Genomic DNA, 20,370 nt, shown 5'->3' with positions numbered 1-20,370 from the left:
TGTGTAAAAAGTTATACTTCACCTGCTCCCAGCTGCAGGTAAAAATAAAAAAAAATGAAGAAATGAACAGCAGCCAATCAGCATCAGCAGTGCTGAGGTCATGAACTCTTACTGTGATCTCATGAGATTTGACATAACTCTCATGAGATTTCATAGTAAGCTTCCTTTACCTGATTGGTGAAATAATATGAGAGTGCACGATGCTAGTCCCTTCAGATGTCCCGGGACAAACATACTAAAATGCTGCTTAGAAATCCTTTACAATGGGAGGTGGCTACTGAGGAACTTTTGAGGTAAAATATCTTTCTTTTTTACATAGAGATGTTCAGGTGATATTTTCTAGTCAGCTTTTTACAGCTATGCTGCATCACTTTCAAGTGTTTAAACATTTGGGTATTATGGCCCTTTAACTCTAAGAATTACCAAGCTTGAGTAATTTTTTTTTTTTTAGAACTTTAGCATTAATTCAAGTGTTTGCTACAGACTTCATATATATATATATATATATATATATATATATATATATATATATATATATATGTATGTGTGTGTGTGTGTATGTATATATATATATATATATTAGGGGTGCCTAAAATAATCGATTCTGCGATGCATCGCGATGCAGCCTGTTAACGATGCTGCATCGATGCAGTGCAGATCAGAATCGATTCAGGGGTGACATCATCGCGCAACGTCACGTGACCCCGCCTCTCTCACATAGCAGACGAGCCGACAGCATTTGTGTCAGGATTAATCTGGTTACAGCCCCCAGCTACACCACATCAGGACTTGCTGTGCACTCTGCGCAGATATCTGACCCAGAGAGCATTACCAATAGACCTCCTCTCACATGTTCCGGTCAGGAATGTTTATGACACCTATCCTAAAGAGCCGACAGCAGCCTCATGTAAACAGTGAATCTTTTCTTGTATTATAGATTCACTGTTTACTGTTGCGGTCTCTGCTGCATGTTTCCTCTCTGTCAGACCCCTAGCCCAAACGAGCATTTGAGGGTTGCTATTAGATACAGCAAGTCAAAAGTTTTACAGCAACCCTCAAATGCTCGTTTGGGCTAGGGATCTGACTGAGAGGAAACATGCAGCAGAGACCGCAACAGTAAACAGTGAATCTATAATACAAGAAAAGATTCACTGTTTACATGAGGCTGCTGTCGGCTCTTTAGGATAGGTGTCATAAAAATTCCTGACCGGAACATGTGAGAGGAGGTCTATTGGTAATGCTCTCTGGGTCAGGTTTCAGATGTCTGCATGTACTCTGTGAGAATGTTTGAGTGAGTACACTGCTGCTGGTTATATTTTCCTTTGTAAAATAAATCTACACATACATATCTGTGCATATTGTAGCATTATGTTTATAAGTGCTCTTCCATCTTACACAGTTGTTTAAAAGATTATTATATATACACACACACACACACTATATATATATATATATATATATATATATATACATACATAGTGTGTGTATGTATAGATCTCTCTCTCTCTCTCTCTCTATATATATATATATATATATATATATATATATATATATATATATATATATATATATATATATATATATATATATATATATATACACACACTATATATATATAAATGTGTGTATGTGTATATATATATATATATAAGTGTGTGTGTATATATATATATATATATATATATATAAAATATGGAATAGAACAAGATCATGAAAATCATAGGCAGTAATCGTGATGCATCGCGATGCATCGTAGAATCGAATCGTATCGAATCGTTACGATGATAATCGTAATCGAATCGAATCGTGAGACAAGTGAAGATGCGCAGCTCTAATATATATATAGATACATACAGTATATAATAATAGCTCTATTACCAGAATTTTTTAAAGATATCCTTAAAGAAAACATTGAAAATCCAACTGGGTATTTAACCCTTTTGGACACAATAGGATTTTCAATAATTTTTTTTAGGATATATTTAAAAAATTCTGGTAGTAGTGTTGTGATCTGCCTCTAATTAAATGTATTGACTTAATGACTACATAATACAACAAATATATATTGTGATAATAGGATCTAGGAGAAGTGGCATTAATACTAGGGACAAAGGACCTTTAAAAATCAGGAGATTAATATAATCTAAGTACGGCTCCCAAATTTTGAACAATATAAAAGTTATCGTTGCTGTGACTCTATATGTTATTGGAGCCATCTAGTGGCCAAAAGAGGAACCAGACTTTTAAGAAGATTAATATAGCTAAACTGTCTTATGTCTGATAGGAGGAAAACTGGACAAGTAAAAGGTGAAATAAACTAAATTGAAACTTAGTAGGCTTGTGGTAAATTGGAAGGGTATACAACATGATCTTGAGTGTACCTAATTTTGTTAAGTTGAAAAATCTATCGCCTAGATTTGGAGTTTGGCGTTAGCCGTCAAAACCAGCGTTAGAGGCTCCTAACGCTGGTTTTGGCCGCCCGCTGGTATTTGGAGTCAGTCAGGAAAGGGTCTAACGCTCACTTTCCAGCCGCGACTTTTCCATACCGCAGATCCCCCTACGCCATTTGCGTATCCTATCTTTTCAATGGGATCTTTCTAACGCCGGTATTTAGAGTCTTGGCTGAAGTGAGCGTTAGAAATCTAACGACTCCAGCTGCAGAAAAAAAACAGGAGTTAAGAGCTTTTTGGGCTAACGCCGGTTCATAAAGCTCTAAACTACTGTGCTCTACAGTACACTAACACCCATAAACTACCTATGTACCCCTAAACCGAGATCCCCCCACATCGCCGCCACTATAATACTTTTTTTTAACCCCTAATCTGCCGACCGCACACCGCCGCCACCTACGTTATACTTATGTACCCCAAATCTGCTGCTCCTAACACCGCTGACCCCTATATTATATTTATTAACCCCTAATCTGCAGCCCACAACGTCACCACCACCTACCTACAATTATTAACCCCTAATCTGCCGACCGCACAGCGCCGCCACCTACGTTATCCTTATGTACCCCTAATCTGCTGCCCCTAACACCGCCGACCCCTATATTATATTTATTAACCCCTAATCTGCCCCCACAACGTCGCCGCCAGCTACCTACAATAATTAACCCCTAATCTGCCGACCGCACCTCACCGCTACTATAATAAAGTTATTAACCCCTAATCCGCCTCACTCCCGCCTCAATAACCCTATAAGAAATAGTATTAACCCCTAATCTGCCCTCCCTAACATCGCCGACACCTAACTTCAATTATTAACCCCTAATCTGCCGACCGGACCTCACCGCTACTATAATAAATGTATTAACCCCTAAAGCTAAATCTAACCCTAACCCTAACACCCCCCTAAGTTAAATATAATTTAAATCTAACAAAATAAATTAACTCTTATTAAATAAATTATTCCTATTTAAAGCTAAATACTTACCTGTAAAATAAACCCTAATATAGCTACAATATAAATTATAATTACATTGTAGCTATTTTAGGATTTATATTTATTTTACAGGCAACTTTGTATTTATTTTAACCAGGTACAATAGCTATTAAATAGTTATTAACTATTTAATAGTTATCTAGTTAAAATAATTACAAAATTACCTGTAAAATAAATCCTAACCTAAGTTACAATTAAACCTAACACTACACTAGCAATCAATTAATTAAATAAAATACCTACAATTATCTACAATTAAACCTAACACTACACTATCAATAAATAAATTAAATAAAATACCTACAAATAAATACAATTAAATAAACTAACTAAAGTACAAAAAATAAAAAAAGCTAAGTTACAAAAAATAAAAAAATTAATTACAAACATAATAAAAATATTACAACAATTTTAAGCTAATTACACCTACTCTAAGCCCCCTAATAAAATAACAAAGCCCCCCAAAATAAAAAAATGCCCTACCCTATTCTAAAATTAAAATAGAAAAGCTCTTTTACCTTACCAGCCCTTAAAAGGGCCTTTTGCGGGGCATACCCCAAAGAATTCAGCTCTTTTGCCTGTAAAAAAAACATACAATACCCCCCCATCATTACAACCCACCACCCACATACCCCTAATCTAACCCAAACCCCCCTTAAATAAACCTAACACTAAGCCCCTGAAGATCTTCCTACCTTGTCTTCACCATGCCAGGTATCATCGATTGCTCCAGGCTCCAAAGTCTTCATCCAAGCCCAAGCGGGGGCTGGAGATCCATCATCCGGCTGAAGAGGTCCATAATCGGGCTGAAGTCTTCATCCAAGCCCAAGCGGGGGCTGGAGATCCATCATCCGGCTGAAGTCTTCTATCAAGCGGCGGCTGAAGAGGTCCAGAAGAGTAGATCCGGACCGGCAACCATCTTCTTCCAAGCGGTGACAAGCGGCTCCATCTTGAAGACCTCCGGCGCGGATCCATCCTCTTCTTCCGACGTCCTAAGTCCGAATGAAGCTTCCTTTAAATGACGTCATCCAAGATGGCGTCCCTCGAATTCCGATTGGCTGATAGGATTCTATCAGCCAATCGGAATTAAGGTAGGGAAAATCTGACAGCCAATCAGATTGAGCTCGCATTCTATTGGCTGATCGGAACAGCCAATAGAATGCGAGCTCAATCTGATTGGCTGATTCCATCAGCCAATCAGATTGAACTTGAATCTGATTGGCTGATTCCATCAGCCAATCAGATTTTTCCTACCTTAATTCCGATTGGCTGATAGAATCCTATCAGCCAATCGGAATTCGAGGGACGCCATCTTGGATGACGTCATTTAAAGGAAGCTTCATTCGGACTTAGGACGTCGGAAGAAGAGGATGGATCCGCGCCGGAGTTCTTCAAGATGGAGCCGCTTGTCACCGCTTGGAAGAAGATGGTTGCCGGTCCGGATCTACTCTTCTGCCCGGATAGGATGAAGACTTTGGAGCCTCTTCTGGACCTCTTCAGCCGCCGCTTGATAGAAGACTTCAGCCGGATGATGGATCTCCAGCCCCCGCTTGGGCTTGGATGAAGACTTCAGCCCGATGATGGACCTCTTCAGCCGGATGATGGATCTCCAGCCCCCGCTTGGGCTTGGATGAAGACTTTGGAGCCTGGAGCGATTGGTGATACCTGGCATGGTGAAGACAAGGTAGGAAGATCTTCAGGGGCTTAGTGTTAGGTTTATTTAAGGGGGGTTTGGGTTAGATTAGGGGTATGTGGGTGGTGGGTTGTAATGTTGGGGGGGGGGGTATTGTACGTTTTTTTTTACAGGCAAAAGAGCTGAATTCTTTGGGGTATGCCCCGCAAAAGGCCCTTTTAAGGGCTGGTAAGGTAAAAAAGCTTTTCTATTTTAATTTTAGAATAGGGTAGGGCATTTTTTTATTTTGGGGGGCTTTGTTATTTTATTAGGGGGCTTAGAGTAGGTGTAATTAGCTTAAAATTGTTGTAATATTTTTATTATGTTTGTAATTAATTTTTTATTTTTTGTAACTTAGCTTTTTTTATTTTTTGTACTTTAGTTAGTTTATTTAATTGTATTTATTTGTAGGTATTTTATTTAATTTATTTATTGATAGTGTAGTGTTAGGTTTAATTGTAACTTAGGTTAGGATTTATTTTACAGGTAATTTTGTAATTATTTTAACTAGGTAACTATTAAATAGTTAATAACTATTTAATAGCTATTGTACCTGGTTAAAATAAATACAAAGTTGCCTGTAAAATGAATATAAATCCTAAAATAGCTACAATATAATTATAATTTATATTGTAGCTATATTAGGGTTTATTTTACAGGTAAGTATTTAGCTTTAAATAGGATTAATTTATTTAATAAGAGTTAATTTATTTAGTTAGATAAAAATTATATTTAACTTAGGGGGGGTGTTAGTGTTAGACTTAGCTTTAGGGGTTAATACATTTATTAGAGTAGCGGCGAGGTCCGGTCGGCAGATTAGGGGTTAATACTTGAAGTTAGGTGTCGGTGATGTTAGGGAGGGCAGATTAGGGGTTCATACTATTTATTATAGGGTTAGTGATGCGGATTAGGGGTTAATATATTTATTATAGTAGCGGTGAGGTCCGGTCGGCAGATTAGGGGTTAATTATTGTAGGTAGCTGGCGGCGACGTTGTGGGGGGCAGATTAGGGGTTAATAAATATAATATAGGGGTCGGCGGTGTTAGGGGCAGCAGATTAGGGGTACATAGGTATAATGTAGGTTGCGGCGGTGTATGGAGCGGCAGATTAGGGGTTAAAAAAATATGCAGGGGTCAGCGATAGCGGGGTCGGCAGATTAGGGGTTAGAAAGTGTAGGGGTGTTTAGACTCGGGGTACATGTTAGGGTGTTAGGTGCAGACGTAGGAAGTGTTTCCCCATAGGAAACAATGGGGCCGCGTTAGGAGCTGAACGCTGCTTTTTTGCAGGTGTTAGGTTTTTTTTCAGCTCAAACAGCCCCATAGTTTTCTATGGGGGAATCGTGCACGAGCACGTTTTTGAAGCTGGCCGCGTCCGTAAGCACCGCTGGTATTGAGAGTTGCAGTGGCGGTAAATATGCTATACGCTCCTTTTTTGGAGCCTAACGCAGCCCTTCTGTGAACTCTAAATACCAGCGGTATTTAAAAGGTGCGGCCAGAAAAAAGCACGTGTAGCTAACGCACCCCTTTGGCCGCAAAACTCCAAATCTAGGCCTATGTAATATGAAAACATACAATGGCATTATATTTACAGTTATAGTATAGTATTCTGCCCCCATCTGCGGCCATGACTGCAAGCCACAGCATAGAGGCTAACTTGGGTATCTAATATAAGCATAACTAGGAGATAAGTCTAGTTTCTTAGTTGCGTTCTGAACTTTAGAATAGAAAGCAAAACTGCATATAGGTAATATCCAATTATTCTAGTACCATGCAATAGAATGAAATATTATGTGCTAAATAAAGGAAATAGTACACAACTTTAATAATCAAACTAATAGACAACCACTTTATGAGATAAAGTGGCTCTAAAATATAGATGACATTATACACTGCAATTGAAAATATGTTTTAATCCATATCACGTTAACCCTTTCTGAGGACTAGGTCAAACCTGTCCGTATAAAAGTACAGCTTGCGAGGGGGGCGGAGCTAACCGTCAAGCAGGAGAGACGTGTCTAGAGAGAGCTCCTTAATACCCACTTTAAAATAGCTATAAAACAGCCGTTTAAAATTGCTTTTTTATCTCTAGAAGAGAACCTTTAGCGATCCACACTCCTGCTAGCTAGAAATAACCTGACTATATCGACAGCTGCTGTACCTACTAGAAGATTTCAACTTCTCCATACCGGGGCCTGTCCTGACCGGAAACTTGTGACGATAACTAACAGATTGCAGCAACAAAGGCAAAGTACACCAGACAACCCGGCACACAGACCTGCTTGTGAGTAAAAGAGAACTTGACTTACCCACCACTGCTGCCCGGAGGGTCGGGGCTCCGCTCCGGTGCAGCAGACTACAGGCAGTGACAGGGCTCCTAGGTGGGGTCAGAGATCCAGCACACACAAACATCAAAACAACCAACGGGACTTACCCCTAACTGACCACCTCGCCTGAAGGTGGGAGAGTGACCTGTCTGAGACTACCGGGGGAGAGCGTAGGAGACCGGAGACCCTGAATCACGCCACAGCTTTCTTGGCGCGAACCGCCGCCATCTTGTGCACCTGCGGTGCGGGCCCAGTGACATAACCACAATACAGAGGTCAGGTGAGAAAAGTGATCGATACAGCCTGAGCCCTTGTTCCCCTGCCCAACTATACACCCCTGAACCACTCCACGCCTACCAACAATTAGAACGCTTCACAGATCCCTGCAGCATATCCCAGAGTAAGGCCACTCAACAGTTTGTTAACGCAGCAGCACACAAACTTACTCAAAAGGGCAACAAACTGAGCGACACTCTATCCTATTGCCCCTAATTGTGGAAACTCATTTTGCCCACTACAGCATGGGCTCACTAAACGCCCATCAGCCCATCTACTTCACATTCAGCGGGCTAGGCCACTACTAGAGCAGGATCTTCTGAACCACTTTCTGGGGAGACAGCACATACCCACTTTGCTCTATCCCATCAAGACCCTGCAGAGACCAATAAACTTATATTCATACGCTTGCTGGCTGCATGTACTTTTGATACCGGGACCCTGGGCATACCTTATAAGTACAATCAGACAGAGCAGCCCCTCTCCTTACCATTTCTCACCGCACTGGAAGTGAGTCATATCACCATTCCCTTCCCCACTTCGTCAATAGGAGACAATTCCCCTAAGGAGGGGGGTATGTGATAAGAACTAAAACTGCCATACATATCACCTTACACAGCAAATACTGTACTTGAAATTAAAACTTATCCCACAAAGGAAGGATCCCCCGAGTATTTACCCTTCTACTCTCACTAAGACCGAATACCTGAACTATAGGTGTGCAGCTTATACTATTTCTGAGAAGGCAAATTTTTTTTTCTTTCTCACCCCTAGAAGATCTAGGTTATGACAATATGTAAATAACCCCTAAGAGTCTGTGTCCCCGCCGGCCGATCAATGCTACAGTACTAGCACACAGATAATAAGCAGGTACTCAGCCATAGAAGAAATTTGCCAATAGTTAGTTTCATCTGCACCCACTACAAAATGTCGCAGGCCCATAAACGCAAGCACAAACCCCACTCCACACTCAAAAGAACGGTGGTTGACCACTTTCAACACCGTCCAAAAACTACCCAAACAAGATCTGAGGATGAATACTCCGACACAGGCAGTGTCTCTGATACTCAGACTGACTCAACATTAGTTAAGAAAGCCTCTCAGATCCTGGAGACAGATACTTGCACGAATAACAATATGATGGACACCATGAAAGCCTTACTAGCATCACACCATGAATCTTTATCGAAAAAATTTGACAGATCGCATGCGGATCTGAAAAGAGATATTGGCCTCATTGGTGAACGAACAGACGCGCTAGAGCGCAGGCAGGAAGATCTGGCAATAGACCATACCAACCTTCTGTCCTATTCCCAGTCCTTAGCCATCCAAATTACAGATCTAGAATTGAAATTGGCGGACTTAGAGGATAGGTCACGCCGCAACAACATACGAATTAAAGACATCCCAGAATCTGTTTTACCACAAGATCTTGAGAAGTACCTACAGAAGTTATCCGAAGCTATACTGGGCCCTGCGACAAATAATGAACACTTGATAGATAGAGTCCACAGAGCTCTCAGGGCACGATCTGCAGATGGTGGCCAACCAAGAGATATGATAGCCAAATTCCACTACTACACGTACAAAGAGAAAATACTCAAGGCACTTGCCAGAGACAAGCGTCTCCCTGAGGAGTATCTGGGACTACAAATCTATCCAGACCTCTCCCCCCATACGTTACAGATCCGGAGACACTATCAACCGTATACCAAAATACTGAGGGAGCGAGATTTGAAATACAGATGGGGGTTCCCTGTACGCCTTATTATCACCAAAGATAGTAACCAATATATAACCTCTACTCCCCAGCAAACAAGAGAACTACTTCAAAAATGGGAACTCCTACCACCAGATGAAGAGGCCCAATCTACAAGTACAGAGCGGGGATCTGGCCTAAGAGCATCAGCACCACCTTGGAAACCATTACCACAGAGACCCTCTGGAACGGATGAAAGACTCTCTGGATCCCTTAAGAAACTCAGAGACACTGTTGGCACACACCCAAATACAGACCCATAGAGTACCTGCTTACGTAAGATACTTTGACTGTATTCCCTCAGGGGGATATTCCTCCTTTGGGAGGTATGTCCCTCACAATTTATGAAGGTCTCCAGGAGATGAGCAGGAAGAAGATGGGTGAGATCATAACAGTTTTATATGTTAATATTTGTTTGTTTTCCATGCTGTTAGACACTAGCCATGGACTTTACATTTCTCTATTTCTTGGCTAGATTGGCAAAAGTGACTTGAAACCATTGTGCTACACTATACATCTACCTAGCCAATTGTGCCATATATGTTTTTTGCTCTTAAATGAATATGTCATGTGTTTTTTATTATGATGCCTCACACTATGTAACTGTTCAACCGACTGGTTATAGATTCTGTTGTAATATTTTTATTGTCCCTTAGAAACATGAAACAGCGTGCCTCACGCCCAGAAGAGTAGGCACTGGCCATACCCCCTTGATAGTATTAGCTCCCCCTACTGAAGGCCTCTGTGTCGTTATAATCTTGTTACATTGTAATATACGGTTACTAATCAAATGCTCACCCACTATGCTGCAAAGTGACTAGAATCCTAGAAACATAAAGGTGAGGATGTAACCAACAGAATCAAATATATACTTAATCTCTCCTGTTGATAACTTAAAATTGAGGCACTACTATTTTAGAAAATACCCTACCCTTCAAAATTCATATAGATTATACTCTTTAATAAACACTCACATTATCTGGTGAAGAGCCATAAACCCACCACTTAACTCCCCTTGAGACCCTTAGTTCTCGAACATAGACATAGTTTGTTGCTCTCCCCTATTGTTTCACAGCCAATAGCGAGTGAGGGAAATCAAACCTCCGCTCTCTTGAGGGGAAAATGCTGAACCCCCCACTAGTAACCCAACTTACTATGAACATCACATTGTAACCCTAATGGGGAGATATTAAACATTGAATGCTATATAGGCCCCTGTTTTGATACAACATAGCCTATGGCCATACAATGGGAAGTAATAGATGTTTCGCCTCCAATCACTTCCTGTTACATTGTCTTATTTTGTTTCGTGTTTCTCCTGTTGAGATTACTGTTTTAACCTTTGAGATATACAGCATTGAATATCTTACTCCATATACAAGCAACTTATTGATTGATATAATACATATGCCTTATGTTTACTTCATTTCATTTCATTTTTGTATCTATTTACTTGTATTTCCTTTTATTTTTCCTTCTCTTTTTTATCTGTGGCTTTATAAACTCCACACTGGGCCGGCGGGGCCCTGGACCCCTCTCCGCATAGCACCCCCCCCAACAATTTAGTTGTGTCTCTCTGGCATAGACCAGACGGAACACTCATTGCGAAAGTGTACATATATCACTTTTAGACAGTCATAGAGGTCACCCACCTTAATACCCCACGCTCAAAGCTGTACGGCAGACTTGCACTCCCTTAAGGAAAAAGTGACTCCTACACCCTATCTTCAAGCTAACCCCTTAACCCTAGCGATCCCGATAGCCCCTAGACCATTACTATAATGGCCCCAATACGTGTAGCTACGTTGAATGCGCAGGGCTTAAACTCCCCCACTAAGAGAAAGCTGTTGCAGAACTATGTTCTAACACACAAATTACATATCTTATTCCTGCAAGAAACCCACTGGTCCGGAGAACCCCGACTCCCTGGGATCTCCAAACACTACCCGACCTGTGAGATCGCCTCTAATTCCGAAAGCAAAAATAGAGGTGTTGCCATATTAATTAGTAAAGACCTATCCTACAAACTGGAATATATCGAAAAGGATAGTGAAGGTAGATACCTGATACTTATCTGCACACTCAATGACACCTTATTTACCTTAGTTTCCCTATATTCACCTAATGCCAAGCAAATCCCCTTTCTCCGTAAACTCCTGATACATGTTGATCAGATCAAAAGGGGAAGTTTAATAATAGGGGGAGATTTCAACATGGTATGGGACCCCTCCAAAGACAAACAATCCACCCTCACGACACACTCAGATAGGACTCTTTCATCCACCTCCAATGCTTTTCGGAAACTCATCTACCAACATAATTTATATGATGCATGGAGATGTCTAGCGCCTCTAGAAAAAGACTTTACACACCATTCCAAAGCCCATAACTCATACTCTCGACTTGATTACATATTCTGTGACTCTTGGTCCCTAGATCACTTTACAAACCCCAACATCAGACCTTGCACGTGGTCTGACCACGACATGGTTTATCTAGACTTTTCTAAACTACAGTCCCTTTCCGGTAGACCCCCATGGAGACTCCCAGAACAATGGCTGTCTAATGTTGAACTCCCAGCACTACAAGAGACCGTTAAGGAATTCCTAACACACAATGACATAGGGAATACTGACATAGACATTGTGTGGGCAGCTCTTAAGGCATTTCTTCGGGGACATTTCATTAAAAAAACAGCTCGACTTCGTAAAGAGGGAAGTCAGTCTTTGGCGAAGCTCTACGGTGACCTACGCTTACTCGAGCAGACTAATAAAACACATCCCAGCCCCCAGATGGCACGCCAAATAGGAATTATTAGAGATGAAATAGCCAAACGAGATTTGATAAGGGTCCAAGAGAACCTACACAAACTCAAACAACTCTATTACTATAAAGGGAATAGAGCAGACAAACTGCTCGCTAACAAACTCCGCAAGTGCACGCAACAAAAGAGAATACCCCACATTGAGACACGTAGAGGAGCAGTACACGCGCCCAAAGACATAGGCGCTGCATTTGCAGCTTACTACTCCTCCCTGTACGACATTGAGGCAACTGAAGGGATGGCTAAAGCCAACCATAGTGATATCCAGGGGTTCTTAAAAGGACTGCCTATCCCCACCCTTTCTGAAGAAGCCAGGACGGAACTAGAACAACAATTTACACTAACAGAGATTAAAATAGCCATAAGCGAACTGACACCTCATAAAGCCCCAGGCCCGGACGGTTTTACGGTAACATTTTACCGTGCACTCAGCCCAATTGTAGCTCCGATACTACTCCGATTGTTTAGTGATGCTGCATCCAGAGGTAGCTTTCTGGCCGAACTCTTGGAGGCCAACATCACAACAATCCCCAAAGAAGGTAAAGATCCCCTACTGTGCTCTAGTTATAGACCCATCTCCCTTATCAATGTTGATGCCAAATCTACGCTAAAATGCTAGCGAATAGACTGGGGAAGCACCTGCAGACGCTCATACACTTGGATCAAGTGGGCTTTGTCCAGGGCCGACAGGGCACGGATAATACCCGACGCCTCCTAAATATATTCTCGGAGGCTGCTGATATGGACCTCCAAATGCTCACCCTGTCACTAGATGCCGAAAAGGCGTTTGACAGGGTGAGATGGGACTACCTGTTCCAGACCCTTTCGGCGTTCGGAATTCCGGACTCCTTCGTCAAGGCGGTCAAAGCTTTATATTCCACTCCCACAGCAGTTGTTCGGGGACTGGGATTTTGTTCGCCCAAAATAACGATTCGAAATGGGACCAGGCAGGGGTGCCCACTCTCCCCTCTCCTATTTGTCCTTGCGATCGAGCCTCTGGCGCTCGCCATTAGAGAATCTAGAGAGATCCAAGGTGTACAACTACATGATACCCCCCAGAAATTTTCACTCTTTGCAGACGACCTTACAGTCTTTCTCTCAGACCCCATTAATTCTCTACGCCCATTAATGGCCCTATTCCAACAATTTGGGGAAATCTCATATTATAAATTGAATGTGACTAAAACGGAAGCATACTCCATTAATATTCCACAGAATGAGAGTGCCTCTATCCAATCCACCTATTCTTTTAAGTGGTCCTCCAAAGGAATTCGTCACTTGGGAGTTTTTCTGTCCCATGCTAAAGCCAGGGTGATAAAAGAGAACTTTGAAAATCTCCTAACAAATATCACTGCAGAGCTTCACTCCAAACGTTACGACGAGATTTCTTGGTTAGGTAGGATAGCAGCTCTTAAAATGATGATTCTTCCTAAACTTACGTATCTGTTCCGGTGCATTCCGCTACCAGTTCCATGCACCTTACTCAGAAAGTTCCAGGCTCTTTTTAACGCCTATACTTGGCATGATAAGAGACCTCGGGTAGCAGCACATATTCTACACATGCCACTGGAGAAGGGAGGCTTGGGCCTTCCCAATGTCAGGAAATATTATGAAGCGGCAATGATAACACATGTTACAGCCTGGGCTAAAGAACTCCCCCCGACAAGATGGAGAGAACTAGAACAGGCATCACTGCCAGCATACATTAACTTGGAGGACTTGCTTTGGCTACCTCCACATTGGCAAATTAGAGTACACATTGCAAACAACATCGTGAAGGGCTGCCAAGAGACATGGTTTAAACTAAGACATAATAAACTGATAGCCCCACACCCCTCACCAGTGCACTCCATAAGAGGCCTCTTGATAGGATTACCCAACGCCCATCTTAACACCTGGACTGACTCAGACATAAATACTTTACAGGATTTTTATAATAATGCCAAGCTACGACCACACCAGGATATGTTAGATTCCCCTACCTTGACCCCCAACCTGAGATTCGATCTATTAAGGTTGCGCACATTAATGAAATCCTGGGGATTTCTAGACGACTCAATGAGAGAATTGACTATGTGGGAGGCAAGATGGATGGCCAATCTTCAACAGTTTAAACCTCTCTCGATACACTACCACTGCCTCATAGAGGAAACAACCTCCCAAAAGACAACGCATATGGATGCCTGGGAGAGAGACTTACAGCTAACATTTACAACTGAGACTTGGCACAAAGCCATTAGCTTAACGAAAAAAGCAACTCACTGCATCACCTTATACGAACTATACTTTAAAGTAATTACCAGATGGCACTTGGTGCCCACAAAGCTACAGAAGCTCTTTCCCGGGCATTCACAACAGTGTTGGAGGGGATGTGGAGAACCTGGGTCTCCCCTACATATCTGGTGGACGTGCCCTAGATTGACGGATTACTGGAAAAAGGTAGAAAAGGTCTGTAGAGATTTAGGATTAACGACGGACTTGAACCCCGCCCTAGCCATATTACATTTAGAGCTTGATAGCATACCCAAGATTAAACAGAACCTTCTGATCTATATCCTCATTTCTGCCAAGCTCCTTATAGCTAGGAACTGGAAGAAGAGCCAACCCCCAAGATTACAGAGTGTACTGGAAGGTGTAAACTACATTAAGAATATGGAAAATTTTGTAGCCAGGGAAAGAGGGCAACTGCAAAATTATTGCCTTACTTGGGAACCTTGGGAGTCCCTGTTAAACCGCCCAGCCGACACCTAGATATCTATAAAACCCAAAGTATACCCCCTTCAGCCTCTCCCTTGTGCCCCCTAACATTGCCCCCCCTTTTTCTCTTGAAACAGTGCGATCACTTCAGAGTTTAACCCCTATCCCAGATACCCCCCTGTTGAGACAGACCTGCAATAAGACAACATAGAAAACGGAACCTACGCTGTAAACCACAGATAGGCGGAGAGGGGTCCGGGAGTCCCCTCCACATTAACGACCCAATATTATGGGGAGTCTGCAGTTTAATTTAATTTAATTTAATATAGTATAGCATAGTGTAACATCATCTCTCAACCCTATTGATGTGTGCCCTCTATTGACTGATTTATTACCTTAAAAATTACACCAGTGTAGATTGTTGTTATGAGATTATGTTTTGGAAAAACTACTGTATATACACGAGATACCTCTGTAAAAACGAGGACTTTCATGTTGGAAAAGATTGCTGATCTCATCTGCCCATCAATCCAACCAATCCCCATGCACATATCCATATCTTTCATGTAAATTCATTGTATGTATACTGTTATTGCCTTAACTTGGAAAGATTGTTTGTTGAAATTACGTCCTTAATAAAAAGCTTTTGGAAAAAAAAAAAAAAAGTACAGCTTGCGAGTGCTAAAAGTCATGACAGGAGCACCATGGGGAAGTCCCTTGTTATATTTCTGAGTCCATGTTAGTGCCGGGATTCACTAACAGTCCGGTACAAAAATGTTCTGATAGATATTGTATTGTCCCGTATTTATCCCTTGCATGCCAAGTAGTGACTGGAGTACTAACAAGCCATAATGCCGCTTGTATGGTGTTTTCCACAGGTTTGAGCCAAGAAAATGGTGGCCAGACATCAAAAGCATATTCTAAGGTTGGTGCATCATATAGGTTGAGCAGTCCTGTAAATGACCTGACTCCCGCCCTCAATAGTTGCTGAAGTGCTGACAGAATAATATACAGCAGTTCTCTGTATATCTAGGGTTTCTCTCAGTGGGTAATTTTTCCCTAGAATTAGATGTCGGGAACCGGTGGTCTTTATTAATAAGAGGAGGCATTGAAGTTTCTGGTGCTGTTTGTAATCTATCATTGAAATATTTTCTTTGCTTCTGAACTTCTTCCTTGTCGTTCATCAATGTCTAAAGAATTGACAGTTCACTATCAGAGAAAATCTGTGTCTCCATAATCTGGTCTGTTTGTGTAAGACCCATAGCGCCATCACCAATACTTTGTAATATGTGATCTGGCAGATTGAAAGAGTTCTTCCATTTTAAGAAAGATGGCATCCAGGTGTTGTAATGGTATTTTAGCAAGCATGGTTACTGGCTATCAAAGTAATACTCCTGGTGGTAAGATTCCAGAGATGTGTAACAATCTATTGTGCAAAGATAAGACAGTCCAGTGGTGGGGCTGGGGGGGGGGGTTACCTAATGCTGAGCCATTGCTCTAGGCCTTATATGTCCAATCTGTAGCTCTAGGTTCATTAAAACAGCAAGAACTGTAGCAGAGCCACCCGGTGTAATGCAATGAAATTTCTAAGAAATCTTATATAGATGCTGTTTAGGATGTTTGATAGCTAGAGGATTATCAATACTTCTTCCAGAGCTCATGAGATGTGCGTCCTTTCCAGAATGCTGCTAGGACACACCCCGCTGTTTGCAAAGATGATCCATAGAAACCTAATTTTTAAAAGCCCAGGAAGTAGGAAGAAAAAACTGATCTAGTAGAATAGGCTGTAACGTTATCAGGAGGAGACTGTCCCTGCCTCCAAGTAAGCCTTGTGAATAAAACATTTCAGCCAGGAAGCTAAGGTAATAGTTGTGGCCTTTTGACCTCTTCTAGAACCAGAGAAATTAATAAACAAGCTTGAGGATTGTCTAAAATCCTTAGTTGCTTGCAAATAGAATTTCAGTGCTCTCACTTCCTCCACATTATGTAGAAGTCTCTCTTTAGAATTCTTTGGATTAGGACAGAGATGGAACAACATCTCCCGATTTATGTTATCCAAAAAACTACCTTAAAATAAACAAAACAAATTTAGTCCTTAAAACTGCCTTATCCTGATGAAAAATATGATCAGGAGGCTGGCAAAAAAGCAGGGACAACTCTGAAACTCTTCTAGCAGAGGATATTGCTAAAAGAAACAAAACCTTCCAAAGACAGAAGCAGAATATCCAAATGGTGTATAGGTTCAAATAGAGAAACCTGCAAAACTCTGAAGACCAAATTAAGGTTCCAAAGAGGAGAAATTGGTTTAATCACTGGCTTAATCCCAACTAAAGCTTGAACAAAGCTCTGAATACTAGGAAACTAAGCAACAACACAGAAAAAGCAGAAATCTGACCCTTTAAAGAACTAGCAGATAATCCCTTATCCAAGCCATCTTAAAGAAATTGAAGAATTCTAAACATTTTAAAAGAATGCCTTGTGACACATCTTTCTTTTCACAGGTTTACGTGCTTGAATTTTAACTAAAAGTTTCAACTACAAAATCAGAAAAACCTTAAAAATAGTAGTTAAATCTCAAGCCATCAAGTTGGATCCTAATACAAGAAAGACCTCCAGACAGAAGGTTGTGATGCATTAGAAGAGATCACAGATGACAACTGGACATTTGAACCAGATCTGCAAGGCTGAGCTGGAGCTATCATAATTACTGATTACAGCTCCTGCTTGATCCGGGATATCACTCTTGGCAAAAGAACAATTGGTGGACAGATGAAAGCAAGACAAAATGACCAAATGAGCTAATGAAACATTAACAAACTCAGCCTGAGTATCCCTGGACCTAGCAAAGTATCTGGAAAGCTTGTTGTTCAAATGATAAGACATCAGGACTATTTCTGGGAGACCCAACCATTCTACAATATGTTTGAAAACCTCAAGATGAAGAGATCACTCCCCAGGATAAAAGGATTGGTGACTGAAATAATCTACTTCCCAATTGTGCTCACTCCAGTAAAATAAACAGCAGAAATTGTTCAGAGAATGTTCTCTGCCCAAGTCAAAATACCGGAAATCTCCCTCATCGCTAGGGAACTGTGAGTTCCCAACTGATGATTGATATAAGCCATGGCTGTGACAGTGTTCAATTGAAAATACAGATAAGTCTCTCTTTTCAGGAGAGGTCAACTCTTAAGTGCCCTGAAGAATGCACGGATTTCCAGAATATTTATTGGTAGCCTCGCCTCCTGAGGAGACCAAACTCCCAGTGCTCTCCTGAACCCCCAAACTGCACCCAGTCCCTTGCATTTGTTGTAATAATAGTCCAAGTTGGACAAACAAACTATGCCTCTAGAGAAAAGGACTGATGATCTATCCTCCAGAAAAAAAAAGATTGCCTTGCTCTGAAATCCAAAAGGATTCTCAGAGGTTAGCATCCTATGCAGCTTTCAGACCTAACAACTACATGCAAAGAGATACTGTAGGGAAAGGAACTGACTGAAGACTTGCATTAATTGTATGTAATTTTAATCTCTTTTGAGCCAAAGAAAGTCTCATTGAGGTTGAGTTTATAATGACACCTAGAAAGGAGACTCTGGTTTGAGGAGAAAGAAAACTCTTCGGAAAATTGAACCACCAAAATACCTTGAGCCCTTATTACAGACAAGGGAGTGCCCAGACCCATCAAAAGAATGTTTGTTCTGAATGGCAAACCTTAGAAACTGGAGATGATCCCTGTGAATAGTAATATGAATGTAAGTATCCTTCAAATCTATCATAGATATAACCTGTCCTTGTTAACAGGAGAAAGAATAGTCTGAATTGTTTCCATTTTAAAAGTAGGTACCCCGAGAAACTTGTTAAAAGTCTTTAAATTTAGAATAGGCCTGTAAGTTCTTGGGAACAAAAAAAGGTTGGAAGAAAAACCCTGGAATTGTTCCGACATTGGTAATGGAACTACGACACCCATAGAATCCAGATCCAAGACTGAAAAAAAGGCTTTTGGCTTTACAGGATCCTTGGGAACATGAGACAGAAGAAACCTTCCCCAGGGAGGCCTTCATTTAAAAACTATTCTGTATCCCTGGGAGAATATGTTTAGAACCCATGTATCTTGAACAGACTAAGATCAGGCCCCCTGAAAAAGGTGCAGTCTGCATCCTACCTGAAGCTCTGGATCTGGGGCCATAACTTCATGCTGATTAAGTAGAGGAAAACATAATTTATGCTTACCTGATAAATTTATTTCTCTTGTTATGTATCGAGTCCACGGATTCATCCTTACTTGTGGGATATTCTCCTTTCCAACAGGAAGTGGCAAAGAGAGCACCCACAGCAGAGCTGTCTATATAGCTCCCCCCTTAGCTCCACCCCCCAGTCATTCGACCTAAGGCTAGGAAGAAAAAGGAGAAACTATAGGGTGCAGTGGTGACTGAAAGTTTTAAAATAAAAATATATATGCCTGTCTTAAAAAACAGGGCGGGCCGTGGACTCGATACATCACAAGAGAAATACATTTATCAGGTAAGCATAAATTATGTTTTTTCTTGTAAGATGTATCGAGTCCACGGATTCATCCTTACTTGTGGGATACCAATACCAAAGCTTTAGGGCACGGATGAAGGGAGGGACAAGACAGGGACCTTAAACGGAAGGCACCACTGCTTGAAGAACCTTTCTCCCAAAAATAGCCTCCGAAGAAGCAAACGTACCAAATTTGTAAAATTTGGAAAAAGTATGAAGCGAAGACCAAGTCACCGCCTTACAAATCTGTTCAACAGAAGCCTCATTTTTTTAAAAGCCCATGTGGAAGCCACAGCTCTAGTAGAATGAGCAGTAATTCTTTCAGGAGGCTGCTGTCCAGCAGTCTCATAGGCCAAACGGATGATGCTTTTCAGCCAAAAGGAAAGAGAGGTAGCCGTAGCCCTTTGACCTCTCCGTTTACCAGAATAAACAACAAACAAAGAAGATGTTTGACGGAAATCTTTAGTTGCTTGTAAGTAGAACTTTAAAGAACGAACCACATCAAGATTGTGTAACAGACGTTCCTTCTTAGATGAAGTATTAGGACACAGAGAAGGAACCACAATCTCTTGATTGATATTCTTATTAGAAACAACCTTAGGAAGAAACCCAGGTTTGGTACGCAAAACCACCTTATCTGCATGGAAAACAAGGTAAGGGGAATCACATTGTAAAGCAGATAGCTCAGAAACTTTTCGAGCCGAAGAGATAGCTACTAAAAACAAAACTTTCCAAGATAGAAGCTTAATATCTATGGAATGCATAGGTTCAAACGGAACCCCTTGAAGAACTTTAAGAACTAAGTTTAGGCTCCATGGCGGAGCAACAGGTTTAAATACAGGCTTGATTCTGACCA

The 20,370-nt window shown here is 41.3% G+C and overlaps 1 protein-coding gene across 2 annotated transcripts in view; it reads right to left on the bottom strand.

Annotated features, from left to right (window-relative positions):
• The window catches only part of SERAC1 (serine active site containing 1), a 381,209-nt gene that overhangs the window by 37,269 nt on the left and 323,570 nt on the right, over positions 1-20,370 (bottom strand). The gene's annotated exons all lie outside the window — the stretch shown is intronic.

The sequence above is a fragment of the Bombina bombina genome, chromosome 4 (genome assembly GCF_027579735.1).
Source record: "Bombina bombina isolate aBomBom1 chromosome 4, aBomBom1.pri, whole genome shotgun sequence".
NCBI classification, from domain to species: Eukaryota; Metazoa; Chordata; class Amphibia; order Anura; family Bombinatoridae; genus Bombina; species Bombina bombina.
Note: the sequence above shows the minus strand (reverse complement) of the source record. Positions and strands in the feature narration are given on the sequence as shown.